Source organism: Tachyglossus aculeatus, chromosome 20, assembly GCF_015852505.1.
Source record: "Tachyglossus aculeatus isolate mTacAcu1 chromosome 20, mTacAcu1.pri, whole genome shotgun sequence".
Taxonomy (NCBI): domain Eukaryota; kingdom Metazoa; phylum Chordata; class Mammalia; order Monotremata; family Tachyglossidae; genus Tachyglossus; species Tachyglossus aculeatus.
The window spans coordinates 23,744,925-23,762,138 of record NC_052085.1 but is presented as its reverse complement, the minus strand read 5'-3'; positions in this window follow the sequence as shown (position 1 = coordinate 23,762,138).

Genomic DNA, 17,214 nt, shown 5'->3' with positions numbered 1-17,214 from the left:
TAATGATGATGACACTGCAGCAGAAACCACTGGCCTTAACCTGATGCTAATGTTTGAGGGATAAAGCAAATGACAGACATTTTTAGGCATCCTGAATTCCTGGACTTGTAGAACAGGTCAAGATCCCCTTCTGGCAACTGGTAAAAACTGGTTAGCAACTTGGGTTCCAGCAAGCCTTTAAACGGCAGATTAATTGCACATCAATTTATTCAAATAGCCAGATTGCCGGCCTATTCCCGGTCATTAGCAGGTGTAGATTGATTCCCGGTAGCGTATACTTCCCACTGAGAAGCCCTTTGTTTACTTCATGCTGCTTCCCTACTCCATTATAGCTGCTAAAAGAGTCCATCTTACTTTGATATGGTCTTAAATATTTAATGCCAAGTACAATGCGTCCTTTTAAAATCAGTTTGTAAAATTACGGTGAGGATTGCTCAGCAGGATGCCTTCTTCCTCAGCAGCCTCTGATAATCGGAAAGATTGCTAAATTGTGTGGTCTCTATGCCTATCAGGGCATGCCAATTAAAGAAGTTTTTTCTGCTGCATATTGATGAAAACAGGGCAAGAGGGAAACTATTACCAAGGGGACAAAAGGAAACAAGAGTTTTAGTGTGGGGATTGGCTTCAGAACCTAACCCAGAAATGAAGAAAGAGAAAACTTGACTGTGAACCTCACGTGGGACAGGGATTGTGTCTGAGCACAGTAAGCACTCAGTAAATATGATTGAATGAATGAATGAATGAATGACCATATGTGCCAACTCCGTTCTGTTGTTCTAATCCCGGCTCCGCCACTTGTCTGCTGCGTGACCTTCAGTTTATTGCTATACTGTACTCTCCCACGCACTTACAGTGCTTTGCACACATTGCATACAGTGCTTTGCACACATTAAGTGCTTAATAAATATGATTGAGTGAATGAATGAATGAATGAATATACTATTATCGCAATCCTCAATTCCTCCGGGCAGGTTCTAGTCTGTACGTGGAACCGAACCAAGGTTCATCTATCAATTAAGGCAATAAACTCCATTGGTATATGCATAGCAAGTTAGCAGTGTTGATAACACTTGCATTTTGAAGCAGCAAAACTGTCAGCAGTGACATCTTTAACCCAAAGAGACAATAATGCCTTCAGAAAACTTACTGTTTTCTGACTTGTTGCTGTGGTTCAGCAGGAGCTGCGCGCATTATTTGAGGATGTGACGGTAGCCACCTCCTGGGCCCTGTTTTTCACGAGTCGTGTGGGACACACTTGTGAGAATGTAAAAATTCCCGCCCACAGTGAATGATTCTCCTGTTTATTCAAGCTTTCAACCTGGTTTGGGGGAAAAGCACAGACCAGGGGAGGAAGGAATGTTTTATCCTGGTGGGTTGTGAGCCAAAATGAGAGCACTGGTTGTTTATCCTCACCCTGGACACAGTAAGCGCTCAATAAATGTGATTGCGTGAATGAACCCTCCTAAATTGACAACGGTCCCCTTTTTGAAACAAACGTAAGCATTTATAGTCTGAAGGCTTCTTTTTAAGGATAAGGGTGCCTATTCAGGAGTTCAATTTGAGAAAATCAGACAAATGCATTTGTGATTATATGAATTTGATACCATAGTGACATCTTGTGGAAAAAGCTTAGTTATATCCTTGCTGTAAATTTAAATATATCCACCTACTCTAGTCTGAAGCCACTTATCCTGTTTTTAAAAAGTAGCAACTACAATCAGTTTGAGTGCATATCAACTACCCAGAGCTTTGACATGTGTACAATTAGAATACCTCATTTGGCTATTCATGTCATATACAGATATGGAAATCATAGGATTTTGGAGAGGTTTTCAATAGATTGTTGAAAGACAACAAAATTAAGACAACTAAATTACTTTCTGACTCAGTATTATAGATCAATAGAGTTATGATGGTGGACTTCCGATAGAATTATTCTGGAAGTTGACTCTGGAAGTTTTATGCAACAGCTTCTTCCGGCCTTCTCGTAAAGATTTCCTCTATGAAGTAATATGGAACAAGGTAGCCTCAGAAATTGTAGTTTTCCACTTGGTATTTGTGGTATTTTTCTCAAAAGCATTAGAAGTTCCAGAAATGACAACTCAAGCAATCAAGATTCTATTTGATAACTGCATATGGCTCATTACCTGCAATGCTTAGTCAAAAAGTGGAAAAGTAGCATTTCTATACTGGCCCCTTCGTTATAAAGATCATCATGCTTAGCTTAAAGATGGGGAAACTGAGGTAACAGCTTGCCTTAGGCTAGAGAGGAAATCACAATCAAAAACCTAATTGTAACCTGGAAGTTTTTGGCTACCAGTCTTAATGCTAAGAACACTAGACCATTTTTCTTATGTCACTCTCCATCACAGTGTTCCCAGAAAATCAATTGTATTTATTGAGCACTTACTGTGTGCAGAACACTGTACTATGCACTTGGGAGAGTGTAAACCAATAAAATTAGCAGACACATTCCCTGTCTATAACAGTTAAAAATAATTGAATTAATTCACATAAATGGGAAGAAAAATATAATTTACTGGGACTTTCTGCTCACCTAGTTGTTCAAATCGATTGAAAATGAAACAGCTCGGGAGATTTAGTATTCAAAAAAAGGGTCATGCTAATTTCAGCAACCAGGCTTAGGTTTAAGGTGAAAACTTTTATTTATTCATTCAACCGTATTTATTGAGTGCTTACTGTGTACAGAGCACTGTACTAAGTGCTTGACCCCTAATAGTTGTAGGTCTGTATTTTGTGATTTAAATAACTGATGGGTTATAGCTGCATTTAGAGGGTTGAATTTCAGTTCACACTGTAAACAGCAAGCAGAACCTTGGCTACAAATGTATTTCCACTGCTATTTTGTCAGTTACCACCGAAAACCACCAGAGAGCAATGCGGGATTGAGCTATACAAGCTAAACAAGGTTTTACCAAAAAAAAAAGAGCATAGCTTTACTGCTACCAAAAAGTATTTTTTAAATTAACTGTGGCATTTAGTGAGTGAGTGCTTATTAGATGCTAAGCAGCGGGGTACATATAGGTTATGAGATTGGACAAAGCACCTTTTCCACACCTTTTTGCTCTACTGAGAGAAAAGTCTGCAAAAATTACTTGATAATTTATAATGAAGTTAGAAAATAGGCCCGCTCCCTGTACAATTCAACCTGCAATGCAGGAATTAATGTTAAATTTTCTACTGAAATGCAAAATAATGAAAATTCAAATCATGCAACACATGTACATGCATAAGTATATATGGAATATATATGTGCAAAGCACTTGCAAATTCATTCATTCAGTCGTATTTGCTGAGCCCTTACTGTGTGCAATGTGCTGTACTCAGCTCTTGGGAGAGCACAAAGTAATAATAAACAGACACATTCCCTGCCCAAAATGAGCTCACATGATTCGCAAATAAGTTCTTGGACAGCTAAGAAATTGAAATCTGGTGGGGGTGTGAGTATAAGTCTTATTTATCCCATTGAGATAAAACAAGCACATTTTAAGCTTCATTAATCATCTAGTGATGTAACGGGATAGTGTGAAGCTATGTAATTGTAATTATTTTAACAGTAACCTACATGGCTTTATTTTCCATTACCCCAAAGAGCATTATTGACAGTAAATTGAATTCTGAAATTCCACTAAATGGCTTTTTTCTTTGAATTTCCTCTCAACTACGTTTTCTTTTTGTTAAAAAAGATAATCACCCCACAAAAAAACAGATGCAAGAAACTCCTTTCAAAAGAAAAAATAAATGCTGTTAATCATTTTAAAGATTACATTTCATCTATTTTTGATCTAGCCCTAATGAACCCTGATTAGCTGCATCTCACTAGGAAGCTTTCTCCATCTTCCTGGATACTTTTGTGGTGTCTGTGAATTGGATTACGAGGAGAATGAACTGGGAAAGTCACATGTCTATTCAGTCATCTATCATCTTTAGGATTAGCTGGGCCTCTATAGCACTGCTAACTATTTCCTTTCCCCGCAGTGGAGTCATGAGAAAAATTGGATGCTCACCATGATCAGCCTTCAAGTTCGAGGCTAGCTGGGCAGGGATCCTGTCTAGCAACTCCATTGCAATGTTCTCTCCCAAGCGCTTAGTACAGTGCTCTGCACACAGTAAGCGCTCAATAAATATCAGTGGCTGTTGAGGCAAGGCACTTGGGTTGGACACAGTTCCTGTCCCACATAAAGCTCATAGTCTTATTCTCCAATTTACAGATGAGGTAACTGAGGTCCAGAGAATAACTGTGGTATTTCTTCAGTGCTTACTATGAGCCAGCCACTTTACTAAGTGTTGGGGTGGATACAAGTGTGGCTTAGTGGAAAGAGCTTGGGCCTGGGAGCCAGGAGTCATGGATTCTAATTCCGGCTCTGCTACTTGTCAGCTGTGTGGCTTTGGTCAAATCACTTAACTTCTCTCTGCTTTAGTTACTTCATCTGTAAAGTGGGGATGAAGATTGCCTCAGTTACTTCACCTGTAAAATGGGGATGAAGACTGTGAGACCCACGTGGGACAACCTGAATACCTTATATCTACCCCAGCACTTAGAACAGTGCTTGGAACATAGTAAGCGCTTAACAAATACCATGATTATTATATTATTATGTAAGCAGATTGGGCTGAACACAATAACTGTCCTACATGGGGCTCACAGTTTCAACCCCCATTTTTAACTTGGCACTGAGAAGTGAGGTGACTTGGTGAAGGTCACACAGTGGACGAGTGGCAGAACCGGGATTAGAATCCAGGTCCAGACTGCCAGTCCTGTGCTCTATCCACTAGATCCAATCCCCACCTGAATCTGAATTGTTTCATTGGCAGGTAGCGATGTTTCCTGTCTGGAGGCTGTTCCTTTTAATCCTGTCCTCCTTAACTGTGAAATACCTTCCTCTAAATTTATGCTACTTGGAGCATTAAAAGTATGTTGAGTTACCACCTTTATTTATCCCAAGATCCTAGTCGCCATATCTATGACAGTTTAGAGACAGAAGAGCACTGACCCTCTTCTCACTGCCGCATTGAGACACAGAAGATAATTTATACCAGAGTACAAACACTATTCATTGTTATTGCTAACTGGTCTCTTGCTTTTTTTCCATCTCAAAGCAAGCATCTTTTCCAACTCGCACTGGTGAGATTAAGTTAAAGCAAAAGGGTGTTATTAACTGACTATCAAGTATGATAGTGTGTACGCTGTTACCTTTGCTATTTGAAGATGCTGCTGCTGAGGGGAACTTGTACTTTCTGGGAATATAAATGGAACTAAGACTGTGATGGTCTGATTTTCAAGTGGTATATTTAAGTTGTCTACACTAGGAATTAATTTCTGGCATCACTGTCTTCGCTCATCTTAACTTTCCTTGAATTGCACTCCCCAGACTATAAACCCGTCACAAACTTGTGCGGCCACAAATATTTTAACCCAGCTCATTCACTGCAATCGTTTTACAAATGTAAACACCGTATAAATGTATTTTCTTTAGTAAAGGCAGCCTCAAAAGACTGGTAGCTTTGTATGCCTTGGGAAAATAATTGTGGTTACGGTTTTTAGGGTTGGCTTTTTTTTTTTCATTCTTACCCTCTTTGTCTCGGAGAGGATAATATTTAGACTTACCATGCCTTCTTTAACTAGGACAATTGGTCTGTTGTTTTCATTTCCCAGCTAAAAATACACCATTGCCCCCAGCAGCATTCTGCTCTGTCTCTAAGTATTCTTTAGTCTGCTTCCCCATTCAGCAGCTGCCCTGGTGTCTCGATTTGGTCCATTCTTGTCCCATGACCGGCCTAGCATCTTTGGTCTGGGCTGACCATAACATTGTCATGGTGAATTTTGTTTTCACCTCAGTGTGAGGGTTGCTTACTCTCCCCTTCTTCCTCCAGCCCCAACCAAATTCTAATCCCGGCTCTGCCACTTGTCAGCTGTGTGACTTTATGCAAGTCACTTAACTTCTCTGTGCCTTGGTTATCTCATCTTTAAAATGGGGATTAAGACTGTGAACCCCACGTGGGACAATCTGATAAACTTGTGTCTCCCCCAGCGGTTTAGAACAGTGCTTGGCACACAGCACTTAAATACCATCATTATTTTTATTATTAAATACTTCACCCAGTAGTTCCCCCAGTGACACACAAATGGAGAGAGCGTGGCCTAAGGAAAAGAGCATGGGCCTGGGAGCCAGAGGGTCTGGGTTCGAATTCTGGTTTTACAAGGTAGGAGGGTTGGAAATACTAGGCCCTCAAAACTAGTCACTGGAGTAAGTTTCACAACTAAAACCCAAGCAGGAAGAGTTTAAGAATTATCCAAGAATTGTTTCAACTGAGGGACCATTTCTGGTCTCCAACTACATTCTGATCAAGTGTCCAACAACCCCATAAAAGCCCACTAGCCAAAAGCCTCAGACACAGAGGTTCTAAATAGAGACAACAAGCATGAGGTTTCCTGGGCTCTGCTTCCCTTTACTGTTGGCAAAGCATGACTTTCTGGTTCAAAGAAAAAAGTCTTTAAAAAAGCTTTCTAAAAATGGTACAGAAGACGTTTTGGATAACGAGCGGTTTGAGAAGGACAATATTTTGATGATTGAAGTCTAAGTGACTCAGAAGCATATGGATTAAATTCTCCTTGAAATTCACATGGGGTCCAAAATTAGGGAGGTGGCAAAACAAAAAAAATCTGTTTTGCTTTTTGCCAAACCTAAAACATTTGAAAAATAATTTGAGATATTTTGCCAAGCCCCAAATGCCACTCTATTCTTTCATCCCACCCACGTGCCCAGAGGTACAGGGCTGGTGTATCTGTCAGTTGTCCTTTATGGCCCTTCACAACTTTATAGAAAACTAGTTTGGAGTTTGCCTCACTTGGAGCTGCAAAACAAGATGTACTTCTTCTATCATTGGTGAAAGAGATAATGAGCAAACCTTTCCTGCCCACACATGTCCAAATCAGAATTTCTACCTCACTCCATTAGATCTAAAAACATGATTTTGTGGCTAATCAGTGAAAGAATTCTCTTCAGTGAGAAGCAAAACCTATTTCAAGGGGGGGAAAAAGCCTGCCTCGATGAAAAGTCAAAGAGAACCTGAGCAAATGTCAGCTAGAAAAGAACATACCTTGGCATTTTAGAACTCTTCCCCCTAACTGCCATTTGCATTTCCCAAACTCCAACAACCTGAGCAACCTGTTTTCTCTTAAATCATCTTTAAACCGAAATGACATTTGGCAAAGTAGTGGCCAATGGGGAATCCCCAGTGGGCTGTGTTGGGGCAAGACTAAACCAGTAAACAAAAACTTGGAAGACAAAAAAAAAAGGACAGGAGAGAATGGAATGTGGGTAGTGCTGAGAAGAATCCTTGCCTTTCAGTGGAACTTGAATTTGAACAATCTCAGCTCTCTTTAATTTCCAAATGAAGAGCTTTTACCTAGCAGAGGGCCAGAAGCTCTCCTTCTACCTCAGGAAAGAACTGGCACTTTCAAAGACTAAGGCAGCATCATAAATGGTGTTGCCTAGTGGAAAGAGCAGAAGCCTGGAAGTCAGAGGACTTGGTTTTAAATCTCGGCTCTGCTATTTGTCTGCTGCATGACCTTGGGCAAGCCCATTATCTATGCCTCAATTTTTTCAACTTTAAAATGGAGATTCAATATCCATTCTCCCTCCTACCTAGCACGGAGCCCCATGTGAGAGCTAATCATCTTGTAATAATAATAATGTTGGTATTTGTTAAGCGCTTACTGTGCACCAATCACTGTTCTAAGCACTGGGGTAGATACAAGGTAATCAGGTTGGTCCACATGGGGCTCAAAGTCTTCATCCCCATTTAAAGATGAGGAAACTGAGGCATAGAGAAGTGAAGTGGCTTGCCCAAGATCACACAGCAGACAAGTGGCGGAGCTGGGATTAGAACCCATGAGCTCTGACTCCCAAACCTGTGCCCTTTCCACTAAACGATGCTGCTTCATCTTGTACCCACCCTCCCCAGCATTTAATGTGGTGCTTGGCACAAGCTAAGTACTTAACAAATACTACAATTATCATTATTATGGCAAATGTTTCATCAATACAGAATAAGTACCTTAGGAAGCACAATCTTCCCTTCATCTCCCAGCAGGCACCTTTTCTAAAGCCCTGGAGGCCACATTATACCCTTTGTGAAAGAAAGCATGGACTTAAAATTGAACTAAAGGGAGTTTTCATGTGAAAAATCAATTAAATATTTCATAATTGTGGAAATCATGATGAGGAATCCAAATGTGCTCTGGACTGATAGAAAAAAAATCCTGCAAATTTAACTTCCTTATTTTCAATTCAAGAGGCTCACAAAAGTGTTTTCCCAGAAATCTGTTAAAAAAATAATAAATCTATATTTCTAATTCATCTGTATCCCCCAAAATGCTATTTGGTCAATGAGGTATGATTTGCTCCACTCAGATTCTTTAAAGCTTTTTTTTAATTTGAATCAAGAATTTATATTTTTCCAACTCAATAGAATGTCTTAAAGTTGGCATTTGGTTTTAAATATGTTACCCACAAGTTAAGATTGAGTTCAAACCTTGAAAAAATAAAATCCATGAGTGAAATTTGTCTAGTTTTCCCATATATTTTAATAATGAGCCAATAGCTAGACATTGCCCAGACATAATCTTTCCAAGGGAGAGGTAGTTTAATGATGATGCTAGAAAGCAAAGTTCAAAAGAAAACCCCTCTAAATTTTCACCACTGAGGATGTGGTCCCCTGACTGAGATGCCAAATACTATTAATTATCACTTTTAGACTGTGAGCCCACTGTTGGGTTGGGACTGTCTCTATATGTTGCCAACTTGTACTTCCCAAGTGCTTAGTACAGTGCTCTGCACACAGTAAGTGCTCAATAAATACGATTGATTGATTGATTAATGAAGGATGCTAAGCAGCATGGCATAGTAGAGCTTGGGCCTGGGAGTCAGAAGGTCATGGGTTCTAATCCCGGCTCTGCCACTTTGCTGTGTGAAGCAGCGTGGCTCAATGGAAAGAGCCCTGGCTTGGGAGTCAGAGGTCATGGGTTCAAATCCCGGCTCCGCCACTTGTCAGCTGCGTGATTTTGGGCAAGTCACTTAACTTCTCTGGGCCTGTTACCGCATCTGTAAAATGGGGATTAAGATTGTGAGCCCCACATGGGATAACCTGATCACCTTGTATCCTCCCTTGTGCTTAGAACAGTGCTTTGCACATGGTAAGTGCTTAACAAATACCAAAATTACTATTATTAAGTCACTTCAGTTTTCTGGGTCTGTTTCCTCATCTGTGAAATGGGGATTGAGACCGTCAGCCCCATGTGGGACAGGGACCGTGTCCAACCTGATTTTCTTGTATCCACCCCAGCACTTAGTACAATGCCAGGCACACGGTAAGTGCTTAACAAATACCATAATAACTATTATTATTATTTATTATGAGTCAAATTTCATTTTCGTTTTCCCGGAAAGATTTGGGATACTTTCTTGCGTGGGAGTGACTGTGAGCCCTATGCTGGGTTCAACTCTAGGGGCCTGAAAGAAATTGAGTAATGAACCAAGTGAGTAAGGATGAATCCCCCTGCCTCCACACATCCAATCAGACACCACCGTTCAATCGCGACCTTGCTACTACTGTAGCTGTACAGGAGAAGGCTGTGCATACGTGCTACCCTGGGAGTCAACAACGGGGAAAGAGCATGGGCTTGGGAGTCAGAGGACATGGATTCTAATCCCGGCTCCACCACTTCTCTGCTGTGTGACCTTGGGCAAACCACTTAACATCTCTGGGCCTCAGTTACCTCACCTGTAAAATGGGGATTAAGACTGAGCCCATGGGCCAACCTGATTACCTTGTATCTACCCCAGCGCTTAGAACGGTTCTTGGCACAAAGTAAGCACTTAACAAATACCATAATTTTTATTATTATGCTAAGGGTAAGGGGTTTGGAGATCAGGGCTTTGGGGCACCAATCCAGTGTTTGTGGGGTGCACTGCATAGGAAAGGGCCCGGTTTCTGATTAATCTTAGCATCACTGGCTAGAAAGGCATCTTCCCCAACTAAGCCCTCATTTCCCCTACTCCCTTTCCCTTCTGTGTCACCCTTGCACTTGGATTTGTACCCTTTATTCACCCCACCTTCAGCCCCGCAGCACTCATGCTCATATCTGTAATTCATTTATATTAATATCAATCTCCCCCTCCAGACTGTAAGCTCCTTGTGGGTAGGAAACATGTCTACCAACTCTGTTACAATGTACACTCCCACTCGCTTAGTACAGTGCTCTGCTCACAGTAAGTGCTCAATACAGTTTATTGTTTGTCACTGGTCCTGCTCAGAGTCTTGCCCGGAAACCTGGTCATCGGCATCCCATCTGACTTCCAGATATATTTACGATTCTTGAGGCAGTGTCCCTGCCCTGAGTCTTGGAATTCCGTCTGGGATTCCAGTTCTTTGGATTTGGTTATTGCTTTTTTTCCCCCTTGGGTATTTACTTCCCGTCTCTCATGGCATCATGGAACATTTCAAATGGCTGATTTACATTCAACTTATGATTGGCTAAGATTACCGGGATTTTGCTCTGTCTCTATGCTGTTTCAGTCCCTAGGCTGAATGTGTGTTCAATTCTTGAGCCCAAATGCAGTATTTGGAGGGCATGGGTTCTGTCTTCTACTTATTTTATACTCCCCAGGGCTTCATATAGTGCTCTGCACCTAGGCGGCATCCAGTAAATCCTGATGAAGATGATGATGGTGATCCGCTTCTGTTTAGAGTCTCTTTAGCATGTATAGTTTTCTTTTTTTTTGTTTTGTTTAGAACTAGCACATGGCTCCAACTCCTCACACTTCAGCATCTTACAGCCTGGGCCTTCTCCCTCACTCCTGGCACACTGTCAATGTCTAGCTCTTTTCCAAGCTGCCCTGGTGCCTAAAACAACAAGCCAAGCATTATGTGCCAAAAGCTTCCCTCCCTCAATGACTTTTTGAAAGCCCACCTGCTCCTTGAATCATCCTGAGAGTTAAAGAATGCTGGCAGGGTGTACTCTGGTTATCGCACCTGCTTTTGCCTTAAAGTTGTAAGTTCTCTGAGGAAAAAGTGTTCCATTTGTTAAAGGGTCTGACACTTCATATTCATGTGGTCGAAAGCTCAGAAGACAAATGCAGTATTAAAGCAATGACTAGTTCTACTGAGCCTGATAGGTCTTCGTTGCATGGAAAAAGTCAGAGAAGACCCACTAGGTAATTTTGCTTTAGCAGCCCAGTTAGCATTGTTTCCCATCATGAAATCTGTAATAGGAAAGGATAAATAGAAGTGGTGTGGATGCTGGAAGTCAGGAGATCTGGGTTCTAATCCCACTTTGCTTCTTGTCTTCCGGGTGACCATGGGGAAACCACTTAATTTTGCAGTGCCTCATTTTCCCCATCTGTAAACTGGTTGTCATCCTTTATATTAGAGCTAATAATAATAATAATAATAATAATAATAATAATAATAATAATAATGGCATTTGTTAAGGACTTACTAAGTGCCAGGCACTGTTCTACATGATGGGGTGGATACATGAAAATGGGGCTGTTGTTACTGGGCTTCATAAACTAATCAGAGTTTAATAGTTCTTCAAAGTTCTCAGGTAGGTCTCCTTTTAGGATTCTGATCAGATTGCACATTTCTTATTCCTTCTAAATGCCTCATCTGGAGAGGAGTTGCTTCTGAGTTTAGATATCTCCCCCTCCTCCCCCTCCCCACCCCCCCCGCCTTACCTCCTTCCCCTCCCCACAGCACCTGTATACATGTTTGTACATATTTATTACTCTATTTTACTTGCACATATTTACTATTCTATTTATTTTATTTTGTTAATATGTTTTGTTTTGTTGTCTGTCTCCCCTTTCTAGACTGTGAGCCCGCTGTTGGGTAGGGACCATCTCTATATGTTGCCAACTTGTACTTCTCAAGCACTTAGTACAGTGCTCTGCACACAGTAAGTGCTCAATAAATATGATTGAATGAATGAATGAAAATTGGGTTGGACACAATCTGTGTCCCACATGGGGCTCACTGTCTTAATCCCCACTTTTCAGATGAGCACAGGCCTGTGCTCTATCCACTAGGCCATATGGCTTACGGAAATACCCTTTTTGGCCGACATTCAGGCTTCAGGAAAAAATCTGACAGGTCCATTCGGTAGAAAAAAACCAAGGATTTTAGTAGTTCAAACAAGGCCATGTAGAGATATTTATGTTGCTCTGAAGAGCAGTGAAAATCAAGTTAATTGTGCTTCTCAATGGACTGGGCCGTTGTGAGAAGCCAAGGGATTCTTCAGGAAGTGGAAGGAAATCTTTCGGTAGGAGTCTCTCGAAGATTTTTCCTAAGATGGAAAGCAAAATGATACTCTCTATTTCTATGGTTGAACTTGTCTCCATTAAAAATTGCTGTGACTGTGGCATCCCAAAGGTCATCTGGAAAATCAATCAATCAATCAATCAATCGTATTTATTGAGCGCTTACTATGTGCAGAGCACTGTACTAAGCGCTTGGGAAGTACAAATTGGCAACACATAGAGACAGTCTAGCTAACCAAAAAGAAAATGACAAATTTTATTTATCTATCCAATAAACATATCATATATAAATAACTTCAGAAGCTAAAATATACTAACTTGGTTCCAAGTTTCTTCAAACATTCCCCAGTTTCAAGAGAGGATAAACAGTTTTTTGGTTGTTTTTCTTTAATTAGTTCAAGAGAATTCATAAGCCAGGCACCGTAAAATAAAAACTCACTGCTTCCACAGTCACCATCAAAATGCAATTGCATCCTGGGTCTTAAAAGAAACTCCAGACTGACTAAATTGGAAGATAAGACAATCCAGTTACAGAAATAAAATCTTAATCAAGAACAAGAGGGAGGATATACTTCCTTTGAGGACCATCCCTATAAATGATTAAACAAAAACAGTTGATTTTATTATTAAATTAATCATTAGCTACTTGCCATCTCATTTGGAGGGGATTTTAGAACATTTATTAGCTCAGTGCTAAATAAAGTAGTTAAATGATGATGAGATGAAGGTGGAGGAAGCCATAGATTGGGCATTGAAAGGGTGGAGGCGGGGAGAAGGGAGGGTGGAGATGGAGGAAGGTGGGGAAAAAGAGGAGAGAAGGGGAGAGAGAAGGAGAGCATCATCCCAGAGGAGCTGGAGAACTAGTGAGAAACCTCAAGCCAAGCTCCAGAGCAACTTGGCCCCTCCTTCCTAAATATCCTAGAGCCATTTCTCCCTCTTTTACCAGTCCTTAGAAGGATGGGGAGAAAGGATATTGACGGAATCAAATAGGTTAATTTATAAAACAGATGTATGTAAATTTTAATGAGATTATAGGGATAATCTTTTGCCTTCAGAAACAATGTGCATTTTTGCCTCTCCTCCCCCACCTTTTTTGTTGTTGTTGTTGTTGCTATTTTGGAAACTCTTTTTTTCGTGTGAATGGGTGGCCAAAATAAATCTAAAGCCATAGTCATCCCAAAATGAGCATCCTAACACTGAGTGTTGTTTTCTTTCCCCCTTGAAATCTATCTTCCAAATTCTGTCCTGATACCCTCCAAGAAAAAGAAAAAAACAAAAAAAAATTGCATTTAAATGAAACTGGAAAACAAGAATAGGGAGGAAATATAGGTGGTCCAGAAAAGAGAGACCACCCCTAACTTTATGGTTGCTCAGTTGTCAGCTACCTAATGAAGAATGCATTGCAGTTATGAAGCAATGCTGGACAAAAGGTAAACAAACTGCCTAGGCTTGTACAAACGTGTTTACACTAATTTCAACTCATGCTTTAGTGTGTTAATGAACCATAGTTCTAAAAATAAATAAGAAGTGGAGTCTCAAGGTGGTGATTTGGGCCCTGAGGAAGAAAGATTAACTCTTTCAAGATACTAGAGATTTATTTTCATTCATTCAATCGTATTTATTGAGCACTTACTGTGTGCAGAGCACTGTACTATGCACTTATCTGATCTCTCAGTACCTTATGTCTCCCCCCACAAATCCATCAGATCTTTGCTCTATCTTCAAGCACCCCTACAATCCCAACTTCTCCAGCAGGCCTGTCTACAAGAAACACAGAGGACTCAAAATTGACATCCACAAACGCTTTCCCAACAATCCAACTTGTCCAAGGACCATTTCCCCTTCCCTCACTGACTAAATTCATTCATTCATTCAAATTTAAGCACCTACTGTGTGCAGAGCACTGTACTAAGTGCTTGGGAAACTACAACACAACAATAAACCGTGACAATCCCTGCACATAACTAGCTCAAAATCTAGGGGGGAGGGGGGAAGAGACAGACATCGGTGCAAATAAGCAGACGTCAATACAAATAAATAAAATGACAGATATATACATAAGTGCTGTAGGGCTCAGGGATGGAGGGAGAGCAAAGGGAGCAAGTCAGGGTAACGAAGAAGGGAGTGGGAGATGAAGAAAAGTGGGGCTTAGTATGGGAAGGCCTTTAGGAGATGTGCCAGAGAGACTGAATGCTCTAGGAAGTGTGGCAATGGGGAAGGGAAAATGACCCACCCCTCAGTCAATCTAAACTGTGGATGTTATCCATGAGTACAGTGAACAGGCAAACATTTCTCAACAGGGTGGGCAGAGGAACCAGCTACTCAGCAATATGGAGAGGCAAGGTAGCGAGTTAAACTTATTCAGAGACTGTGTGCAAACCATTGTACTAAGTGCTTGTGAGAGTACAACAATATAAGAATAAATGACACATTCCCTGCCCACAATGAGCTTGCAGTCTATAGTGAGAGACAGACAATTCACAATGCTGGAAGTGTGTGTGTGTGTATGTGTACACCTGTATACATATTTAAATGTGTTAAGTGCTTATTATCAATCAATCATATCTATTGAGTGCTTACTGTGTGCAGAGCACTGTACTAAGCGCTTGGTAAGTACAAGTTGGCAACATATAGAGACAGTCCCTACCCAACAGAGGGCTCACAGTCTAGAAGACTGGGTTAGTCCCTGTCGCACATGGGCCTCAAGTCTAAAGAACAGTGCTTTGTACATAGTAAGTGCTCAATAAATGCCATTATTAATTAAGTCAGAAAGAAAATGATTTAATCTCCATTTTACAGATGAGGTAACAGACTAAAAGCACATCTCTTCCAAGAGGCCTTCCCTGACTAAGCCCTCATTTCTTCTTTTTCCGCTCCCTTCCGTGTCACCCTTTCAGTGGATTAGCACCCTTATTCATCCCTCTCAGCCCCTCAGCACTTATGTACATATCCATAATTTATATTATCTGTATCCCCCTATAGACTCTAATCTAGCTGTGGAGGAAACATGTCTACCAACTCTGTTACACCGTACTCTCCTGAGCACTTAGTACAGTGCTCAGCACATGGTAAGCATTCAACATGAATGATTGAATGGCTAGTCACAGGGCAGACAAGTGCCTGTAAGTGTAGCTCTCATTCATTCCCTTCACATAACCCACCCAGAATAGCTGGGTCATGATGAGCATGCTTTGATGCTCCAACACTTCATTGTTGGTAATTCTGCCATGTGATTTGATTGATGAGTATGGTTGTGCGCATATATACAATTTGGCACCCAATATGTGCCACACAATAGGACCCTAAATGGCCTCAGAGAGTCACTGCCTTTCCCAAAGAGGCTAATTTCCTGTCAGGGAATTCTTTGGATCCAGATGAGAATCAGACTCATTAAATGTGCACAATATACTGTGCAAAAGAAACGTTACAGGGTTCCCGCCCTTAGTTTGTTCTGCCTACAAGTATTAATTGAGTTCTAAAAATTTCCCAAGAGAAGCCGATATATGAAGGGCGTATGGGAAATGCATCGTCCACACTTCATACACACACATCCACACATGCAACACACATGCAACAGATGCATACTGACTGGTTAGTTTTCGCTTTTTCATTTTGGTTCAGTTCTATGTTTTTATTTTATTGGCAGTGGATCCTTAGGAAAAGTGGTTTGGATGATGTATATGAAGATAAAAAGATTTAATTTTTTAATAAGTAGACTAATCAATTTCACAGTGACCAGTCAAGCAGTCAACAGTATTTATTGAGGGCTTACTCTGTGTACTAAGCACTTGGAAAGGTGCAATCGTTGGTAAATACAACCTGTGCCCTCAAGGAGCCTAGTACAGTGCTCTGCACACAGTAAGCGCTCAGTAAATGCAAGTGAATGAATGAATAAATACTATGAGTCCATTCTTTTTTTCTTGCCAAATGATAATCACAAACTATCTTCATCCAGACCACTTCAGAGTCAATCCTTCTAAAAAATATAAATCTTCTTTAAGAAATATATCAGTCTTTGATCTTGGATCAGTTGGTTCAAGAGGAGTTTGGCCAATTCAAGAATGAGCTGTCTGTCATATAAGGAAAAGTTAAGAGATTCAGAAAGAAAAACCCGTTGATATCAATATCACTGAAAACTAAGATGGATGTCAAGGAGGTCACTCATCACTATGATCTTCCAAGGAGCCAAGAAGCAGGGTACCCTAGTGGAAAGCTCCCGGGCCTGGGAGAAGACCAGGGTTCTAATCCCCGCTCTGCCACTTGTCTGCTGTGTGACCTTGGGCAACCCACTTTACTTCTCTGTGCCCTCGTTTCCTCATTTGCAAAATGGGGATTCAATACCATGAACCCTGTGTGGAACCTAATTATCTTGAATCTACGTCTGTACTTAGTACATAGTAAGTGCTTAAATTCCACAATCATTATGATCGTTATCCAGTTGCCAATATCAGAGCCTAAGTCGTGGACTGAATGGCCTGTTGGATTAATGGACTACTACAACCGATAATAATAATATTTGTTAAATGTTTACTATATGCCAAGCACTGTACGGAACACCAGGGTAGATACAGTGCAATTAGGTATAACAGTTTCTGTCTCACATGGAGCTCACAGGGAATATATTACTATATATTCAATCTCCATTCTACAGATGATAAAAGTGAGGCACAGAGAAGTTAAACGACCTGTCCAAGGCCACACAGCAGGCAAGTAAGTAGCAGAGCCAGGATTAGAACCTAGATCCTCCGACTCTCAGGCCTGTGCTCTTTCTACTCAACCATGCTGGATCAGACTGTTATTGGATTGCGTCAGTTCAGTTGATAGTCCAGCTTTTTTAGTGATTCCATGATCTCTTCGCAGATTTACTGCC